General features: G+C 40.4%; 1 protein-coding gene and 1 non-coding gene across 3 annotated transcripts in view; one reads left to right on the forward strand and one right to left on the reverse strand.

The window, feature by feature from the left end:
* The window catches only part of LOC136399362 (leukocyte immunoglobulin-like receptor subfamily A member 5), a 429,345-nt gene that overhangs the window by 304,307 nt on the left and 102,265 nt on the right, over nt 1-22,773 (reverse strand). The window lies entirely within an intron of this gene.
* Nucleotides 6,720-6,795, forward strand: TRNAG-ACC (transfer RNA glycine (anticodon ACC)). The gene has a single exon. It is a non-coding gene; the product is annotated as a tRNA-Gly (tRNA).

Consider the following 22,773-nt stretch of genomic DNA (forward strand, 5'->3'; position numbering starts at 1 on the left):
CAGCAGTACCTGAGACACAAAGGTCCTCAATCTGGTGTCATGTATGTGACCTGGTTAAGACCTGGGTATAAGAGACTTAAGGTAGGAAAGGCTACTTGGGAGCCACATATATATCCCCCAACCTACAAGGTAAATCTGAGACTACAGGACGTCCTTGGTTGAATGGCCAGTGAACACAGTTAGAGGATGCAGGGTTGGTGGTTCTCATCCTGGATCTTATACACAGAGTAAATCAAGAGTGAAAGAGGAAATTTCATTCATGGGTTGATCTCTAAACACTTAGGGACTTAAGGCATCTCTGACCTGGTGGGAGTCCTGCCGCCATAAACTCCACAGGGAGATTGTCCAAATTCTAAGATATAACACATCTGTAGGGAACAATATCTGTTTAACTTGCATTTTTTTAAGGAAGCAGCAAAAGAAAGAGAGAGAAAAACATTGAGCTGTTCGTGTAAGTGCCCTGACCAGGGATCAAACCGGCAACTTCTGAGTTTGGGGACAATGCTCAATCAAGCAAGTTGTCTGGCCAGGGTCTGACCAGGACTAAATTCTTTTTTAATTTAGTGATTGATTTTTAGAGAAACAGAGTGAAAGGGAGAGAAAGGGGAGGGGGAAGAGAAGCATTCATTTGTTGTTACACTCAGTCGTTTGCTCTTTGGTTGTCCCGTGTGTGCCCTGACCAGGGATCAAATCCGCAACCTTGAAATTTCAGGATGATGCTCTAACAGACTTAGCTAATTGTCCAGGGCCCATTTTCTTTTTTATTGATGTAAAATTCGCATAACATGAAATTCAGCTTTTCAAAGTATATCATTCAATGGAATATAGTAAATACATAATATCTCAACCACAACTTTCCACTTTCAAGAAAATTTTGTCATTCCCCAATGAACACAAAGCACTCAGTCTCCAGTCTCTCTTCCAGCGCAGCCCCTGACAAATCTGATTTCTGTGTCTATGGGGTTCCTTCTCCTGGACATTTCATATTAAAGGAATCTCAGAAAATGTGATTTTTTTGTGTCTGGCTTCTGTCATTTAGCGGCATAATTTTGACATTCACCCAACAGTGTAGCAGGTGGCAATGCATTGTTCTTTATTGTTTAAAAATTTCAGTGTTCTGAAGATGCCATGTTTTATTTATGTGAATGTGGTCAGGAGTGAAGGGGTGTATAGATGTGGATCCAATCCAGCCATGTGGGCGCACCCTCGTGTCACAGGGGTGAGAATGGAAGGACAGTCAGGGAGAGTCAGTGGTGACAGGGAGGGAGGCCCCCAGTGGGTGGAGGAGGCGTTCTCCACAGGAACACGGCACACGTTCCCTGAACCCCAATCACAGTCATTCCCCTGGACATTCTCAGACAGTGTCCCAATTGTGGTCCAGATTTTCTTTCACCACCTCCTGGGTCATCACATGTGCTCCAAAACTCCACCTCTCTGAACACTGCATTGTTCCCTCTGTGGTCACCACCTGGTTGCATCATGGGTCCTTCCAGAGCTATTTTGAGCCTGAAACAGCAGCACCCTGAGGACCAGCAGGATCAATCCAGCCACGGCCATCCAGATGAGGTTCTCCACTGTGTAGTCTTGGGGTTCAGTGGCTGGAAAATGTGAATATAGAGGGCACTATGGTCAGGAAAGACCCAAATGTTCAGGGTCTGATGTCCACCCTGGGCTCCCACCACCCCTTGGCCTCAGCGTCCCTGTGACGTCTGAACTCAGAACCTGCTCTGAGTCACTGTGATAAGAGTTACCTGTGTCCAAGAGCTCAGGATTAGTGAAAACAAACTATCTCAATTCGGAAAGAGTTAAGAACTGTGTGTCCTGTGTTCAGTCTAAGACTCAAAGTTCCAAAAGCTTATTACCTATAGCTGAGAGATCCCACAGTTTCAATAGTTGGGACCAAGGGATCGTGGAGGAGCATTGGTGTCAGGGGCTCTGAATGTCAGAAGCACCACACACACACACACACACACACACACACACACACACACATGGTATATATAACATATAATATATATACAACTTATGTAGTAAATTATAAAATAATATGTAAAACATATCTGTATATATAGTTGCATATATATCTATTCTTTCATAAATACTAGGATTACATATCATTATTTACATCTACATATGTGTGTGCTATACCAATATGTAGTGTGTGTGTGTGTGTGTGTGTGTGTGGTACATGTGTTGTGTATTGAGGGAGAGAAGGAGAGAGAGCTAAATGGATGGCTAATGATGTCATTTTTATCCCAAAAGGCGACCTCCAAGCACCCCTTATCAAATGTCATAAACAAGGATGTTCATAGTTCTGGTTCTTAAGCTTTAAAGAATAGAGAAATTCCACCAAATTATAATATTTAATGAGCACAAAAAGTAGAAAATTATGTCATTCTGTTACCCCGTCTTGATAGAAAAAGCAAGATGTAAAAAATTATTATTGATCTATCCCAATTACAAAAATCCATGCAAAAATTCAAATATCAGCTCACACAATTCGGGAAATGCACATGGATGATAACCATTATTCTTACGGGTTAATGTCCAAATGGTTGCAACCAGAAAGCCTTTGTAATGTGTCTCATGTGGTTGTAAATCAGAGAAAAAAGATAATTTCTAGGAGATGTGTTTCTGTCAGAACAAGAAAGCACGCTTAATAAAACCTTAATAAGACAGAATAACAGATGGAAATGAAGAAGTCAATAGTGCTTTTCAGGAACAATTTGGTTGTTTTCCTGTCTTGGCCACTGTGAATAATGCTGTGATGAAATTTAATTTTCTAAATAAAATTATTAAAAAATAATTATTTCAGTATAAAGTATAGATTTCTTAATAGGTTTGCCTTGAAATAAATTTGGGTATAAATTAAGCTATTTTCCTAAGGTGAAGCTTTAAACATTTTACTCCACCATTCCGTCATCAGGAATTTGGAGTGAGAAAGATAGGTATACATTTTGAAATTTTAAAAAAGTGAAATTCCGACAGATTCCAAGATAGCTAAACTATCGGTGAAAGCTAAACTTGCCTGTTCCTGGCCCCAAACCAGACTTACAGCTAACTTACAGAGCAATCAACCTGAATACCCAACTGAAGGCTAGCTTAACTGAGGTATTATACCCATGGATTTACAGAGGAAACCACATAGAGATTGGAAGGAGGGTGGAAATGCATAAAGAGCTAGACCCTGCACCCTGGTGTGGAAGCTGAGAAGCTGGAAGAATACTTTGGCTGGAAAACTTTCTCTCCCCAAGAGCCCTTGCAGGGGAGAGAAACCCATGCAGGGCTCCCCAACCCAGAACAACAGAGATGGGTAAAGTAGCCCATGTAGTATCTGATGGTGAAAACCAGTGGGGGTTCAGTCCACCTGGGAGAGAAGGGAGTCTGCTGGAGACCTAGACGCCACCTTCCCAGGGCCAAGCATTCCACTGAGGGGCAGCACTGCTATCTCCCCTGCAAGCTCATCCTTCACTCTCCCAAGCAGACTGTTTGGATCTGCCCTTCCAAGTCCCAGATACCTGACTACCTGAGTTTAGTTGTGCAGCTGAAAGGGGGAGCTGCTAAGACTTGGGACATTTGAGTGTGAGTCCCTTGAAGGCTACTGTCTGGGACTAGCATGAAGAGCTTGACGCCCACCTGTGGGCTGGGCTGACATCAACCTCTATGGGAAACTTTTCTGATCTGTTCTCCTGAGCCCAAGGTCCCACTGGGTGAGCTGACTCCTGTAGAAGGGATGGAGTAGAGGTCACATTCCCATCACAGAGTGCCTCACTGCATGACACGCACATTGTGGACCCACTACACCCGTCCTCCCCAGTTCCAGTTGCCCCACCCTAATGAGCTCATAATGAGTGGAAAGGGCTCTGGTCTTTCTTCACAAGGCTCTGGAAGAAAACCAGGCAACCTCAGGGAGAGACAAATTAGCTGACAGGTAGAGGTAGGTATCAGGGAGCCTCAGTCATTTTACAGATCTGCCTTCAGCTCTAAGCTGGAGGAAGCTGACCCTTGTACATAGATTGACCCCCTTTCATGCATACCCAGGCCTAGAAGATGTAGCCACAAACAGTGAACAGCATGGTAGCTCCAGACAGATAGACCAAGGTCACACACAGTGTCCGACATCATTCTATACCTGAACCTCGTCCAAGTGGACCCAGGACAAACACAACCACTGGTGGGCTTCAGACCACATTTAATCTCGACCCAGCTAGCCATACAAGCAGCACACCCAAAGAGGGATCTCAGCAGCCACGAGACTCTGCCAGGAAGAGCTCCGCCCGAGGGAGAACCTCTGCAGCATGTCTTCAAACAGTGATTGAGGTTTATCCTTATAGTCAGCCAGCCCGAAGGGTTAACTCCATCCACAAGAAAGGCCAACAACATTCATGACTCAACTACAAGAGGAGGGTGCACATAACCCAAAAGAAACATTCCTGGAGCATGGAACTCAGGTCATGTGAATGATTGTGCCACCGAGCCCAACAAGACACCATCACCAGAAAAACATCATAACAAGTCTGAGAGTCACAGCAGAGATACTTAACACAGAGACACAAAGTGGGGAGAGAAAGCACATGCCTCAAAAGAAAGAACAAGGGAAATACACAGAAAAAGAATTAAATGAACTGGAAGCAACCAAAATACCAGATGCAGAGTTTAAAACAATGGTTACAGGCAGAGGCCGATGAAGGTTGGTTGAGGTCCTGAACACAGAAGAAAATATTGGGCCTCTTTAAAAAAGAGAGAGAAACAGGGAAAATAAAAATACATGTTAACCATATTTTTAAATAAATAAAAAATATTATGTTCCATTAATGTTGAAATTGCACATATGAAATCAAACTTGGTGTCGTTAGAAAAATGTATAAAGTAGGAATTATGTGGGAACTTCAGAAATCGGGGCCCAGATCACATACCCAGTGCGCCTGCCTTTAAATCTGCCTCTGGTTCCATGGATATTCAAGGGCCTTAGGGAAAAAATAGATCAACTCAGTGAGAACTTAAACAAAATGATAGAAAGTATTGAAAAAGGACATAGAGGGAGATGACATCAGAGTAATGGCACAGGGAGAGATACTCTTGATCTCTCCCTGAAAGTCCAACAAATTGAGCAGCTGTGGTGCAGTAAGAAAACCCCAGCTGGGCTCGCAGGTTTGCCTGAAGCCATCCAAGCATGGAGTCAACTGAAGGTGGGAAGAGTTTAGAAGAGGGGGGCAGATGAGACACATTTGCCATTAGCTTCGTAGAGGAGAGAAACCTGGACTGTCTGGGTTTTTGTCTGCTGGGGTCCAGAGATTGACTGATGCTTCTTCTAACAGGAGGAGTGGTGAAATTGAGGGGCAGAGGGGGTGATACTGAACCAAGGGCAGCAGCAGAATGAGGGTTCACAGCCAGGGTTTCCTGATCTGCTGCCAGCCTGCACTCTGCACAGAGACAGAGAAAAACAAAGTGCAGACCCCCAGCCTTTCAGATCCCACCTCCTTCACACTGAGAGGTGCAGAGAGTGGCAGAGACATATCCCATAGCTAGTTCTCCAGAGCCATTGTCTCCCTTGAAGAATAGCAGTACTTACTATCTGGTCCCCTGGTCTGATGAGATGTGAGGAGGAGTGCCCAAGGCCTAAAACAGCCATTACTAAAGCAGTAAAGCCCTCACAATATGACTCACACATCATCACGACTATAGCCCTGCCTCATTCATTTCGATGGCAACATCACAGCACAGGTCAGCACAGGAATTTCATTCAGCAAAAACTTGTAACACAGCGCCACTTACCCTTTAACCTCTAAAACTCAAGTCTTTTATTTTTTGAACTTCATTTCCTTTAATTTTTATATTTTTATTCTTATTTTCTGTGTTTTGTTTGCTTCTGGTATTTTCTTTTGTTTTTTCCTCTTTCTTTTTTTATGGATTTTCCATTTTACCTTACATTATTCTTAAATTCTTCCTATTTTTCATTTTATTTGTTTTTTTTATTTTTTTAGTTATTCTTTGTTAGATTTCTTAACAATATCATTCTCAAATGTTATTAAGGTAAAAGAAAACAAACACCTAGGTTACATAATAAAGTGACGTAGTTCAGAAAGAAAAAAAAAATCTCCAGAAAACAATCTCAATCATGTGGAAACCTTACAATTAAATAATAGAAAATTCAAAATTAAAGTTCTGAATATATTCAATGAGATGTAAGAAAGCACTGACAGACAATATAATGAACTGAAAAAACAAATTAATAAACAAAATAAATACTTCACAAAGGAGATTGAAACTTTAAAAACAGAGGTGAAGAACTCAATACATGAATTAAAAAATGAGCTAGCAAGTTTAGCTGTCAGAACAGGTCAGACAAAGAAGAGAATCAGTGACACTGAATACAGGTAACTAGAGATGATACCAACAGAAGAACAAAGAGACTCACAATTTTTAAAAACAATAGAATTCTACAAAAATTGCCTGACTCCAACAGAGAGAGCAATATAAGAAATAAGAATAATGGGTATATCAGAAAGAGAGAGGGAAGAGGGAATGGAGAGCTTATTCCAAAAATAACTGATAGAAATTTTCCAAGTCTATGGAAAAAGTTAGATTCTCAAATTCAAGAGCAAACAGAATGCTGAGTTAACCCAAACAGACTTTCCCCAAAGCATATTGCAATAAAAAATTTAAAACTCAATGACAAAGAAAGAATCCTCAAAGCAGCCAAGAAAAAGAAAAACATGGCCCTGGCCGGTTGGCTCAGTGGTAGAGCGTCGGCCTACCGTGCGGAGGACCCGGGTTTGATTCCCGGCCAGAGCACACAGGAGAAGCGCCCATCTGCTTCTCCACCCCTCTGCCGCGCCTTCCTCTCTGTCTCTCTCTTCCCCTCCCACAGCCAAGGCTCCACTGGAGCAAAGATGGCCCGGGCGCTGGGGATGGCTCTGTGGCCTCTGCCTCAGGCGCTAGAGTGGCTCTGGTCGCAACATGGCGATGCCCAGGATGGGCAAAGCATCGCCCCCTGGTGGGCAGAGCGTCGCCCCATGGTGGGTGTGCCGGGTGGATCCCGGTCGGGTGCATGCGGGAGTCTGACTGTCTCTCCCTGTTTCCAGCTTCAGAAAAATGCAAAAAGAAAAAAGAAAAACATAACATAGAAAAGAAGGCCCATTGGGTTTTCCTCAGACTTCTCAGCAGAAACTCTACATGCCAGAAGAGAGTGGACCCAGATATTTAATTAACAAAGAAAGAGGAATTACAGCCAAGAACACTATACCCATCAAAGTTATGCTTCAAATAAAGGCAAACTAAAAACTTTTACAGACATACCAAAGCTGGGAAAATTTATCACCAGAAATCCCCCATTGCAGGAAATACTCAAGGAGGTTATTCTTCCAGATACAAAGAACAACACAAAACAAAACTACAAGTAAAAGCTCCACAAGGTCACAATAAAAACAAGGAAATCTGGGACAACAGTAACATAAAAGGGAAGACGATAAAGATTTACAGTACCAAAGGAGCATACAGTGCAGAAGCACTAATAAGACAAAGGAGTCTTGTATATACAAATATTTTTCTCTTAATAACCTAATAGTAAACAACCACTAGAAAACCTCCACAGTACTAAAACACATACCTTAAAAAAAGGAAGAAACAGGAGAGAAAATTTGGAATATCATAAAAATAAAACTGACAGGAACATAAAAGAGAAGAACCAAAGGATATATAAAGCTACCAGAAAACAAAACATAAAATGGCTATACAAAATCCTCAAGTGTCAATAATTACTCTAAATGAAAATGAACTGAACTCACCAATAAAAAGGCACAGAGTAACAGACTGAATCAAAAAGCAATACCCAACTGTATGCTGCCTTCAGGAGACACATCTAAGCTGTGAGGACAAGAGTACACTCAAAGTGAAAGGTTGGACAATGATTCTCCAAGCAAGTAATACCAAAAGAAAAGCAGGTGTAGCCATACTCATATCTGAGGATGACTTCAAGACAACAAAAAGTAACCAGAGACAAAGATAAACATTTTATAATGATAAAAAAGAGAGTATATCAAGAAGATATAACACTTTTTAATGTATATGCAACAAACCTGGGAGTTCTAAACTACATAAGACATCTATTTTAATTGATCTAAAAACAGAAACAGACAAAAACATAATCATATTTAAATCTCAACACATCATTAACAACATTGGATAGATTAATCAAACAGAAAATCAATAAAAAAATATCAGCCTTAAACAACACGCTACACCAAATAAACATAATAAAAATTTACAAAATATTTCATCCCAGAACATTAGATTATACATTCTTTTTCAAGGTTCATGAAACATTGTCAAGGATAGACCATACATTGGGCCACAAAACTAACATCAATATATTCAGTAAGATTGAAATTATACCAAACATATTTTCTGACCATAAGTTTTTGAAATTAGAATTCAACAGCAAAAAGGAAGTAAAGGAACCCACAAAAACATGGAAATTAAACAATATACTTTTAAAAAATGACTTGGTCAAGGAAGAAATGAAAGTAGAGATCAAAAGATATATATAGCCAAATGAGAATGACAACATAACATATCAAAACTATGGAATGCAGCAAAGGAGTAATGAAAGGGAAGTTTATATCATCATAGGCTTATATCAAGAAACAATAAAGGTCCCAAGTAAACAACCTAACATCACATCTTAAAGAACTAGAGAAATAAGAACAAAGGCAATTCAAAGTCAGCAGAAAAAAATAAACAGTAAAAATTAGAGCAGAAGTAAATGAAATAGAGAACAAAAAGAACTCCAGAAAAAATTAATATAACAAAGAGCTGGTTCTTTGTAAAGATCAATAAAATCAGCCAACCATTGACTAGACTCACTACGGAAAAGAAAGGACTCATATAAACAAAATCCAGAATGAAAGAGGAGAAATTACCACAGAGATCACAGATATACAAAGGATCAGAGGAGAATATTATGAAAGAATGTATGCCACTAAATTCAACAACCTAAAGGAAATGGACAAATTCCAAAAACTATACAATCTTCCTAGACTGAATCATGAAGAAGTGGAAAACCAATATAGAACTATAAGCAGGAGGAAATAGAAACTATTATCAAAAACCTTCCCAAAGAGCCCTGGCCGGTTGGCTCAGCGGTAGAGCATCGGCCTAGCGTGCAGAGGACCGGGTTCGATTCCCGGCCAGGGCACATAGGAGAAGCGCCCATTTGCTTCTCCACCCCTCCGCCGCGCTTTCCTCTCTGTCTCTCTCTTCCCCTCCCGCAGCCAAGGCTCCATTGGAGCAAAGATGGCCCGGGCGCTGGGCATGGCTCTGTGGCCTCTGCCTCAGGCGCTAGAGTGGCTCTGGTCGCAATATGGCAACGCCCAGGATGGGCAGAGCATCACCCCCTGGGGGGCAGAGCACCGCCCCTGGTGGGCGTGCTGGGTGGATCCCGGTCGGGCGCATGCGGGAGTCTGTCTGACTGTCTCTCCCCGTTTCCAGCTTCAGAAAAATGAAAAAAAAAAACAAAAAAAAACCCTTCCCAAAAATAAAAGTCCAAGACCAGATGGTCACACTAGTGGATTCTACCAAACATTCAAAGAAGATTTGATACCTATCCTTCACAAAGTCTTTCAAAATATCAAACAAGAAGCAATATTCCCTAACACATAACCTTCATACCAAAACCTGGCAAGGACAACACACAAAAAGAAAACTACAGACTAATATCTCTAAGGAACACAAATGCAAAAACCCTAAACAAAATATTTAAAAATTGAATACAACAATACATTTAAAAAATAATACATCATGATCAAGTGGGATTCATACCAGAAGTACAAGGATGGTCCAGCATATGGAAATTATTCATCATAATACACCACATCAATAAAACAAAGACCAAAGTCATATGATCCTACCAATAGATGCAGAAAAGAAGTCCAATAACATACAACATCCATTTATATTTAAAACACTCAATAAAACCAGAATAGAAGAAAAATACCTCACTATAATGAAGGCCATATATGACAAACCATCAGCTAATATCATATTAAATGGTGAAAAATTGAAAGCTTTTCTTCTAAAATCAGGAAAAGACAAGGTTGCCCACTCTCTCCACTCTTATTCAACACAGTTCTGGAAGTTTTAGCCAGAGTGATCAGGAAAGAGAAAGAAATAAAAGGCATCCATATCAGGAAAGAAGAAGTAAAGGCATCACTTTGTGCAGATGACATGTATATAGAAAACCCTAAAGATCCACCAAAAACTTATTAGAAACAATAAATCAATACAGTAAAGTCACAGAATACAAAATCGATATACAAAAGTTTATTTCTTCCTATATGTCAATGATAAAATTTCAGAAAATGAACTCAAAAATACAATTCCTTTTACAAATGCAAAAAATTAAATAAAAAATTAAATACCCAGGAATAAACTTAGCCAAGAATGGGAAGAACCTAAATACTGAACATTACAAAATATTATTGAAAGAAATAGAAAAACACAGTAAAATGGAAAAATATTCCATGTTCATGGATTGAAAGAATTAACATATTTAAAATGGCCATATTATCCAAAGCAATATGCAAATTTAATGCAATCCCCATCAAAATCCCAATGTTATTTTTAAAAAACTAGAATAAATAACTACCAGGTTTGTATGAAACCATAAAATACCCCGAATAGTCAAAGTAATCCTGAGGAAAAAGAATGAAGCTGGAGGTATCACACCAACTGACTTCAAATTATTCTATAGAGCCACAATAATTAAAACAGCATGGTATTGGCAGAAAAACAGACATACAGATCAATGAAACAGAATAGAAAGCCCAGAAATAAAACCACATATATAGACAAATAATATTTAACAAAAGAGCAAAAACACACAACAGAGAAAGGAAAGCCTATTCAATAAATGGTGCTGGGAAAATTGGAAAGCCACATGCAAAAGAAAGAAGCTTGACTACAGTTTGTCCCTTTGCAGTAAAATTAATTCAAAATGGATCAAAGACCTAAATATAAGACCTGAAGCAATAAATTACAGAGAAGAAAACATAAGTACTAAACTTATGGACCTTGACCGTGGAATGCATTTTATGAATTTGACCATAAAGGCAAAAATAAACAAATGGAACTATATCAAACTAGAAATCTTCTTCACAGAAAAAGAAATCAACAACAAAACAAATAGGTAGCCAACTAAATGGGAGATGATATTTGCAAATAGTTCCTATTATGGGTTAATATCCAAAATATATAAAGAACTCACAAAACTCAGCAACAAATTAGCAAAGAATCCAATAAAAAAAATGGGGAGAGGACCTGAACAGACTTTTCTCCCAAGAGGACATACAAATGACCAAGGGATATATGAAAAGATGTTCATCTTCACTAGCTATTAGAGAAATGCAAATCAAAACTACAAAGAGAGAGAGAGACAAGAAGGCGCTGGAGTAGGCGGACGTACCAACATCTACCTTCCAGAACCAAAGTGGACTACAAACTAATTTTATGAACTATCATCTGGAAAAACCAACTTTGGACTAAACTAAGAGGACTCTTCAACCAAGGAACGCTGAAGAAGCCACACAGAGACTGGTAGAAAAAGAGGAAACAGGGAAACGTGAAGAGGGCTGCACAGCTCCCCAGAGCGAACGGCAGCAGGGAGAGACTCGCGTGGCGGAAAGTAAGTTTAGCAGAGGGGGAAGGGTCCTGAGCCCCAGGAACAAAGCCCCAGCCTGCATCCCAGCCAAACAAGCTCCCCCGAGGCATTCAGAGCAGAGTCGCATAGAAGGAGGGAGCTTTTGGGTCTACAGTAGTGAGTCTTATGGTCCAAGCTGCAACGCCCCCACCCATGCAGCTGAGGGCGTGCTGGAGGGCGGGCGGCAGCGGGAGACAAAAGCGCGGTTCTGCTGACAGGGGCAGAAGCCAGCTGGCCACCACTGGGCTCAGGTGTGAGCTCAATCTTGCCCAGCTGGGGAGAAGGGGCATGCAAAAGTGGTCAGGCTCAGCTGCCGGCAGCCTGTAATCCAGTCTGTGGGGGGGGGGGAGGGGGAAGGGTGGGAACCCCAGAAAGGGTGGAGACCAGCCCCTGAGCAAGGGCAGAGGAGCACAGCCTTGCCCCGCCCATGCAACCCAGGCTTGCGGTCTGACTTGGTAGCCGGCTCCTCCCGTGGGGGTAGAGCCAAAAGCCCAGAAGAGGCGGAGTTCCACTACTGAGCTGAGCTTGGGAACGCAGTCCTGCCCGGCGGTAGAGCCAAGGCTAGCAGCCGTTCCTTGAGTGGGCTCCTCCTGCAAGGGCAGGGCGAAAGCCCGGAAACAGGTGGAGACCCGCAGCTGAGCAAAGGTGCTCGCCAGTGCCCTCAGGACCGAGCATAACGTCACACACAGGGGCGGGGCAAAGGCCAAGGCCACCAATGCTTGTGCACCCGAGCTCGTGATCACAGCCACTCCCGTGAAGAGAAAATGCAGAGGCAGAGAAATACAACACAAATAAACCAAGAGAAATCCTCAGAAAAGGACCTAAGTGAATCAGATATAACCAAATTACCAGATGCAGAGTTTAAAATAACGATTGTTAGGATGCTCAAAGATATCAGAACAACCATAGATGGCCATTACAAAAACCTAAATAAAGAGATAACAAATATAAAAAAGGACATTGAAATAATAAAAAAGAATCAGTCAGAAATGACAAATACAATATCTGAAATAAAGAATACAATGGAAGGAATTCAAAGCAGGATGGATGAAACAGAGAATCGAATCAGTGAGTTAGAGGACACAATAAATAAAGGCACGGAAGCAGAGCAGAAAAAAGAAAAGAGACTCAAAAAGTCTGAGGAAATTATAAGAGAGCTCTGTGACAACATGAAGAGAAATAACATCCGCATCATAGGGGTTCCTGAAGAAGAGAAAGAACAAGGGATAGAGACTTTGATCAAACATATTATACCGGAAAACTTCCCCCAATTAAGGCAGGAAAACATTACACATGTTCTGGAAGCACAGAGAACTCCATTAAGGAGAAACCCAAAGAAACCAACACAAAGACACATCATAATTAAAATACCAAAGCTAAATGATAAAGAGAAAATATTAAAAGCTGTTAGAGAAAAAAAGACTATCACCTACAAAGGAGCCCCCATAAGGATGACTTCTGACTTCTCAACAGAAACACTTGAGGCCAGAAGGGAATGGCAAGAAATATTCAAAGTAATGCAGGACAAGAACCTACAACCAAGACTACTTTATCTAGCAAGGCTATCATTTAAAATTGAAGGAGAAATAAAAAGCTTTACAGACAAAAAAAAAAAAACTCAAGGAATTCACTGCAACCAAACCAAGGCTGCAAGAAATGCTAAGGTACCTGTTGTAAACAGATCAAAGGAAAAAAAGAATATAGCAAAAGAGGAATACAGTTTCAAAGAAAAAAAATGGCAATAAACAATTACATATCAGTAATAACCTTAAACATTAATGGATTAAATGATCCGATCAAGAGACATAGGGTAGCTGCATGGATAAGAAAACAGGACCCATACATATGCTGTCTACAAGAGACACACCTTAAATCAAAAGATGCACACAAACTGAAGATAAAAGGATGGAAAAAAATATTTCACGCAAATGGAAATGAAAAAAAAGCTGGGGTAGCAATACTTATATCAGACAAAATGGACTTTAAAACCAAGACCATAGTTAGAGATAAAGAAGGTCACTACATAATGATAAAGGGAGAAATCCAAAAGGAAGATATAACCATTATAAATATCTACGCACCTAATATAGGAGTACCTAAATATATAAAGCAGACTTTGATGGACTTAAAGGGCGAGATCAACAGCAATACTATATTAGTAGGGGATTTCAATACCCCATTAACATCATTAGATAGATCCTCAAGAAAGAAAATCAAAAAAGAAACAGCAGACTGGAGAGAAAAAAGATGGTAGCGGAGTAGGCGGATGCACAGACGCCCAGCTCTCACCACCAAACTGGAATACAAATCAATTTAGGAAAAATCAGCATGAAAAACCAACTCTGAACTGCAAGAACAGCTCTCAAAAACCAAGGAGCAAAGAAAAAACCACAACAATCCTGGTAAGGAGTGCCTGAACCTCCTCTGCTTACTGGAACGGAGAGGGGGGGTGAGGCTGAGAGCCCAGAGAGGATCTCAGAGGGAAAAGAGAAGAAACTACTGCTCACAGCCACTTGCCTGGCGACCAGGGAGCGAGGTGTGTTGAAAAGACCAGCTTATCTCCCAAGTGGAAAGGACAGGGAGAGGGACAGACTATGAGGGGCTAAGGAATGCAGGAAATGAACTAAAAAAGCTGACTCATCCGTGCTGGAGGCGGCCATAGCTGGGGGAGGAACTGAACCTTTCACAAAACAGAGCTGAAGTGCTTCCAGATCAGAGATCTCCGGACATCTCTCCAGCTCCAATCAGCGCAACAAGACACAGCTGAAAACAAGAAGTGGGGAGGAGGGGCAGTAACTCAGGTCTCCATGGAGATCTGAGATACACCTCCCCCTACTGAAGCTGAGAAAACACCCTGCCCCCAGTGAGATTAGCTGGCTAAAGAGGCCTTCAGAGTCTCAGGTTACACCCACAGCATTCCTGGATACAGTTTCAAGGAAGCGCCCTGCTGAGATCAGTAAACAAGACTATCACCTGTTAAGAAAACAAACAAATCAAGACTTCAAAGCTGCCCAAATCCAAAAGTGGATTACAGATAACAGCTGATACCAACCCAAGAAGACCTAGAAATAACACAACTGAAAACTGGAGGCAGACAACACCAAGCCTAGACTCAACCAACTCTACAAATAAAACACCATGATGAGAAGACAAAGGAGTGCAATCCAAATGAAACCACAAGAGACACCTTCGAGAGATGATCTGAGTGATATGGAAATAATCAAACTTCCAGATGCGGAGTTCAAAATATTAATTGTAAGGATGCTTAGGGATCTTAGAACAACAATGGATGGTCATTATGAAAACCTAAATAATGAAATAGCAAGTATAAAAAAGAATCAGTCGGAGATGACAAATACAATATCAGAAATAAAGACCACAATGGAAAGAATTAAAAACAGGATAGATAGAGCAGAAGATCGAATCAGCAAGTTAGAGGACAACTGGAATGAAGGCATGAAAGCAGAGAAGAAAAGAAAAAAGAGACTCAAAAAGTCAGAGGAAACTCTTAGAGAGCTCTGTGACAACATGAAGAGAAATAACATCCGCATCATAGGAGTTCCTGAAGAAGAAGAAAAGAAACAAGGGATAGAGACTTTGTTCAATCATATCATAGCTGAAAACTTCCCTAAATTAATGCAAGAGAAACTCTCACAAATCCAAGAAGCACAGAGGATTCCATTAAAGAGAAACCCAAAGAAACCTACACCAAGACACATCATGCCTGACCAGGTGGTGGCGCAGTGGATAGAGCATCGGACTGGGATGTGGAAGGACCCAGGTTCGACACCCCAAGGTCGCCAGCTTGAGCGCGGGCTCATCTGGCTTGAGCAAAGAGCTCACCAGCTTAGACCCAAGGTCCTGGCTCCAGCAGGAGGTTACTCGGTCTGCTGAAGGCCCGCGGTCAAGGCACATGTGAGAAAGCAATCAATGAACAACTAAGAAGTTGCAACGTGCAACGAGAAACTGATGATTGATGCTTCTCATCTCTCTCCGTTCCTGTCTGTCTGTCCCTGTCTATCTCTGCCTCTGTAAAAAAAAAAAAAAAAAAAAAAAAAAAAAAAAAAAAAAAGACACATCATAATTAAAATACCAAAGCTAAGCGATAAAGAGAAAATATTAAAAGCTGCAAGAGAAAAAAAAGTTATCACCTACAAAGGAGCCCCCATAAGGATGACATCTGACTACTCAACAGAAACACTTGAGGCCAGAAGGGAATGGCAAGAAATATTCAAAGTAATGAAGAACAAGAACCTACAACCAAGACTACTTTATCCAGCAAGGCTATCGTTTAATCGAAAGAGAAATAAAAAGTTTCCCAGACAAAAAACAACTCAAGGAATTCATTACAACCAAACCAATGCTGCAGGAAATGTTAAGGGGCCTGTTGTAAAAAGATCAAAGTGGGAAAAGAATATAGCAAAAAAGAAAGGAATACACCTTTAAAGAAGAAAATGGCAATAAACAACTACATATCAATAATAACCTTAAATGTAAATGGATTAAATAAATGATCCAATCAAAAGACATAGGGTAGCTGCGTGGATAAGAAAACAGGACCCATACATATGTTGTCTACAAGAGACACACCTTAGAACAAAAGACACACATAGATTGAAGGTAAAAGGATGGAAAAAAAACGTTTCATGCAAACGGAAATAAAAAAAAGCTGGGGTAGCAATACTTATATCAGACAAATTGGACTTTAAAACAAAGGATATAGTAAGAGATAAAGAAGGCCACTGCATAATGATAAAGGGAGTAATCCAACAGGAAGATATAACTATTATAAATATCTATGCACCTATATAGGAGCACCCAAATATATAAAGCAGACTTTGATGGATTTAAAGGGTGAGATCAACAGCAATACTATAATAGTAGGGGATTTCAATACCCCACTAACATCACTAGATAGATCCTCAAGAAAGAAAATTAACAAAGAAACAGCAGACTTATTGGAAACACTAGATCAACTCGATTTAATAGATATCTTCAGAACCTTTCACCCTAAAGCAGCAGAATATACATTCTTTTCAAGTGCTCAAGGTACATTCTCTAGGATAAACCACATGTTAGGGCACAAAAGCGGTCTCAACAAATTTAAGAAGATTGAAATCATATCAAGCACTTTCTCTGATCACAACGGCATTAAACTAGAAATCAACCACAATAGAAAAATTGAAAAACATTCAAACACTTGGAAACTAAATAGCACGTTATTAAATAACGAATGGGTTAACATTGAGATCAAAGAAGAAATTAAAAAATTCCTAGAAACAAACGATAATGAGCATACATCAACTCAAAATTTATGGGACACAGCAAAAGCAGTCCTGAGAAGGAAGTTTATAGCATTACAGGCATACCTCAAGAAGCTAGAAAAAGCTCAAATAAACAACTTAACCCTGCATCTAAAAGAACTAGAAAAAGAACAGCAAGTAAAGCCCAGAGCTAGTAGAAGGAAGGAAATAATAAAGATCAGAGCAGAAATAAATGACACAGAGGCTAAAGAAACAATAAATAGGATCAATGAAACCAGGAGCTGGTTCTTTGAAAAGGTAAAAAGGATTGATGAACCTTTAACGAGACTCACCAAAAAAAAAAGAGAGAGGACTCAAATAAATAAAATTAGAAATGAGAGTGGAGAAATAACAACTGACACAACAAAAATACAAAATATTGTAAGAAAATACTATGAAGAACTGTATGCCAAAAAACTAGACAACCTAGATGAAATGGACAAATTCCTTGAATCATATAATCTTCCAAAAATCAATCTGGAAGAATCAGGAAACCTAAACAGACCAATTACAACAAATGAGATTGAAACAGCTATCAAAAAAACACCCAAAAAAGAAAAGTTCTGGACCTGATGGCTTCACAAGTGAATTCTACCAAATATTCAAAGAAGAACTAACTCCTATCCTTCTCAAGCTATTTCAAAAAATTCAAGAGGAAGGAAGACTTCCAAACTCCTTTTATGAGGCGAGCATAATTCTGATTCTAAAACCAGGCAAAGACAACACAAAAAAAGAAAATTATAGGCCAATATCCCTGATGAACTTAGATGCAAAAATCCTCAACAAAATATTAGCAAACCGGATCCAGCAATATATGAAAAAAATCATACACCATGATCAAGTGGGATTTATTCTGGGGAGGCAAGGCTGGTACAATATTCGCAAATCAATCAGTGTGATTCATCACATAAACAAAAGAAAGGAGAAAAACCACATGATAATTTCAATAGATGCAGAAAAAGCATTTGATAAAGTCCAGCACCCATTCATGATCAAAACTCTCAGCAAAGTGGGAATACAGGGAACATACTTCAACATGATAAAGGCCATCTATGACAAACCCACAGCCAACATCATACTCAATGGGCAAAAATTAAAAGCAACCCCCTTAAGATCAGGAACAAGGCAGGGGTGCCCCCTTTCACCACTCTTATTCAACATAGTTCTGGAAGTCCTAGCCACAGAAATCAGACAAGATAAAGAAATAAAAGGCATCCGAATTGGAAAAGAAGAAGTAAAACTATCATTATTTGCAGATGATATGATATTGTATATAGAAAACCCTAAAGTCTCAGTCAAAAAACTACTAGACCTGATAAATGAATTCGGCAACGTGGCAGGATATAAAATCAATACTCAGAAATCAGAGGCATTTTTATACACTAATAATGAACTGTCAGAAAGAGAAATCAAGGAATCAATCCCGTTTACCATTGCAACCAAAAAAATAAAGTACCAAGGAATAAATCTAACCAAGGAGATTAAAGACTTGTACTCGGAAAATTATAAAACATTGATAAAAGAAATCAGGGAAGATACGAATAAGTGGAGGCATATACCATGCTCATGGTTAGGAAGAATAAACATCATTAAAATGTCTGTATTACCCAAAGCAATCTATAAATTCAATGCAATACCGATTAAAATACCAATGACTTACTTCAAAGATATAGACCACATATTCCAAAAATTTATATGGAACCAAAAGAGAACACAAATAGCCTCAGCAATCTTGAAAAGGAAGAATAAAGCGGGAGGTATCACACTTCCGGATATCAAGTTATATTATAAGGCCATTGTACTCAAAACAACATGGTACTGGCATAAGAACAGGCACATAGATCAATGGAACAGAAGAGAGAACCCAGAAATAAACCCACAGTTCTATGGACAACTGATATTTGACAAAGGAGGTAAGAAAATACAATGGAGTAAAGACAGCCTCTTCAACAAATGGTGTTGGGAAAATTGGACAGCTACCTGCAAAAAAATGAAACTAGACCACCAGCTTACACCACTCACAAAAATAAACTCAAAATGGATAAAAGACTTAAATATAAGCCGTGAAACCATAAGCATCTTAGAAGAAAACATAGGCAGTAAGCTCTCTGACATCTGTCGCAGCAATATATTTGCTGATTTGTCTCCACAGGCAAGTGAAATAAATGACAGGATAAACAAATGGGACTTTATCAAACTAAAAAGCTTCTGCACAGCTAAAGACAATAAGAACAGAATAAAAAGACAAACTACACAATGGGAGAATATATTTGACAATACGTCTGATAAGGGGTTAATAACCAAAATTTATAAAGAACTTGTAAAACTTAATACCAGGAGGACAAACAATCCAATCCAAAAATGGGCAAAAGAAATGAATAGACACTTCTCCAAAGAGGACACACAGATGGCCAATAGGCATATGAAAAAATGTTCAACATCACTAATGATTAGAGAAATGCAAATTAAAACCACAATGAGATATCACCTCACACCAGTCAGAATGGTGCTCATCAATAAAACAACACAGAATAAGTGCTGGTGAGGATGTGGAGAAAAAGGAACCCTCCTGCACTGCTGGTGGGAATGCAGACCGGTGCAACCACTGTGGAAAACAGTATGGAGATTCCTCAAGAAATTAAAAATCGAACTGCCTTTTGACCCAGCTATACCACTGTTAGGAATATACCCCAAGAACACCATAGCACTGTTTAAAAAGAAGAAATGCACCCCCATGTTTATGGCAGCATTGTTCACAATAACAAAGATCTGGAAACAGCCCAAGTGTCCATCAGAGGATGAGTGGATTAAAAAGCTTTGGTATATATATATACTATGGAATACTACTCAGCCATAAGAAATGATGACATAGGATCTTTTACAACAACATGGATGGGCCTTGATAACATTATACTGAGCAAAAGAAGTAAATCAGAGAAAACTAAGAACTATATGATTCCATACATAGGTGGGACATAAAGATGAGACTCAGAGACATGGACAACAGTGTTGGGGGTACAGGGTGGGGGGAGGAGAGGGAGGGTGTTGGGGGAGGGGAGGGGCACAAAGAGCATGGCTCTTCAGCATTTGCCATATTCCCCCTTTAATGTATAGAAAGACAGCAAATATTTACTTATGGTGTTTCCACTATAAAGACTGCTGTCTTAGGGACAAATACTGATGAACTATTTCAGCAGTTCCTCCTTCTTCAAAGACTTATATGTCAACATAGAGCTCCATGTTTCATAGGACATACTCAAGCTCACTCCATGCTCCCTGGAGCTTTAACACAAGGGAATGTCCTTTTTTTTTTTTTTTTTTGGTTGTATTTTTTCTTTTATTTATTTATTTTTTGTATTTTTCTGAGGATGGAAATGGGGAGGCAGTCAGACAGACTCCTGCGTGCACCTGACCGGGATCCACCTGGCATGCCTACCAAGGGGGAATGCTCTGCCCATCTGGGATGTTGCTCTGTTACAACCAGAGCCATTCTAGCGACTGGGGCGGAGGCCATGGGACCATCCTTAGTGCCCAGGGTGGCTTTGCTCCGGTGGAGCCTGGGCTGCAGGAGGGGAAGTGAGAGACGGAGAGAAGAGAGAGGGGGAGGGGTAGAGAAGTAGATGGGCGCTTCTCCTGTGTGCTTTGGCCAGGAATCGAACCCGAGAATCCTGCACACCAGGCCAATGACTCCTACAGGTCTGCCATATCATGCTTTTTACTTAAAAAAAAAATTTACATTTCTTTTGAAGGCTGATGAACAGGAGACACCAAATCTTTTTTGCCCGCAAACTACTACCTTCTTTATTAGATCCAGCTAATAACACTGTTTTGTCTTTTTCCAAATAGCTCCAGATATATGGAAAAGATTTATATAGGTAGATGGGGATCCTCAAACCCCTCAGCGAGATCTTCTGAGCATGGCTTTTAAGATACCTAGAGGCAGAAAAAGCCCAATAGAGATCAGAGAAACTACCAGCTTTTAGGATACACCCTTAAAGGCTCCAATGCCCCAAAGGGGTCTCATAGGATGCCATCTGGGTCCTGCTTCAATAGTGGAAAGGAAGGTCATTGAGCTAAAGCCTGCCAGGCTTACATGCCTCTGCTGTGAGGAAACAGGGACACTGGAAGGTGGGCTTCCCCCTCACTCCTCTAAGGGAGGGTTCAGTCTCTTCCAGCCCTGCTCCAGCCACCTATGACCTAACCTTGCCCAGAAAGCTGGGATTTGCCACTGAAGGCTGAAGATGCCCAGGGCCGTTGGCCCCATCTATGACACTATGGACGAGCCTAGGGTATTTCTTCCAAGAAGCAGGTAAACTGATCTCATTTGCACAAGGGCCACTTAACTATGTTTTGCCTGAATAGTCAGGTTTTTTATTCTTCCCTCAAAGATCTCTGTTGTGGGTGTTGATAGTCCTATTTTCTGCTGCTTTAATATATAGTGTTTCCTTTATCCCTCCTACCTCAATGTCCCACTCATATTTCAGGCTGGGACCTACTCCTAATTTAGAGCTCTCTTTCCCCCTTTTGCCAACTTGTATTATGAATTTACCTTTGCTACCCAGCTTAGTGTATCCCAAGGTTCTCTTTACCATGCCACAGTCGCAGAGCTCCAGGGAAAAGCAACCTGGTCTCAACTCTCCAGGCAGAGGAGAACAGAAGCTCCATATCCACGCATGCTGCAAATGGCTTTTCCAGTCTACCTGAATCATTACCAGCTAGAAGCAGCGGTCATTGGGACTTGGACATGAGCTGCAAAGTATAGAATGGTGACAACAGTTCCAGTGCCATGCGGACTTTTCCTATGTGGACTTTTCCTAGACTCCTGCTCCCTGTGACAGCTCCTAACAGACTGAACTGTGGTTGGATTGCATTTTTCAGGGAGTTGGCATGGTGATGGGGCCAATTTGGACTTGGTGAACATGGTAAGGACACTACTCTTTTATGGATTCTTGCTGTATTGGCCAAGAGTTTGCTTAAAGGCTTTTAATCACTGTAAAAAAAATAGAAGACTGGATAAAGAAGATGGGGCACATATACACCATAGTATACTACTCAGCTAGAAGAAACGATGACATTGGATCACTTACAGCAGAATGGTGGAACCTTGATAACATTATGCAGAGTGAAATAAGCGAATCAGAAAAAAACAAGAACTGCAGGAGCCCATACATTGGTGGGACATAAAAGCGAGACTAAGATACATGGACAGGAGTGTGGTGGTTATGGGAGGTGAGGGGAGGGAAGGGGGGAGAGGGGGAAGGGGAGGGGGAGGGGTACAAAGAAAACTGGATAGAGGGTGACGGAGGATGATCTCTCTTTGGGTGATGGGTATGCAACAGAACTAAATGACAAGATAACCTGGAAATATTTTCTTTGAATATATGTACCCTGATTTATTGATGTCACCCCATTATAATAAAATTTATTTATAAAAAAAAAAACTACAAAGAGATACCACCTCACACCTGCTAGATTGACTATTATCAACCAGAAAGGTAAAAACAAGTGTTGGAGAGGCTGCAGAGAAAAAGAAACAATCATTCTCTGCTCATGGGGATGTAGACTGGTACAGCCATTATAAAAGAAAGTATGGAGGTTCCTCAAAAAATTAAGAAAAGAACTACCATATGACCCAGCAATCCCTCTACAGGGTATCTACCCCCAAAATATAAAAAAGATTGGGACACAAAGACACATGTACCTGCCCCCCCCCATATTCATCACAGCATTATTCACCGTGGCCAAGACATGGAAACAACCAAAGTGTCCCTGGAT

Source organism: Saccopteryx leptura, chromosome 3 (genome assembly GCF_036850995.1).
Source record: "Saccopteryx leptura isolate mSacLep1 chromosome 3, mSacLep1_pri_phased_curated, whole genome shotgun sequence".
NCBI classification, from domain to species: Eukaryota; Metazoa; Chordata; class Mammalia; order Chiroptera; family Emballonuridae; genus Saccopteryx; species Saccopteryx leptura.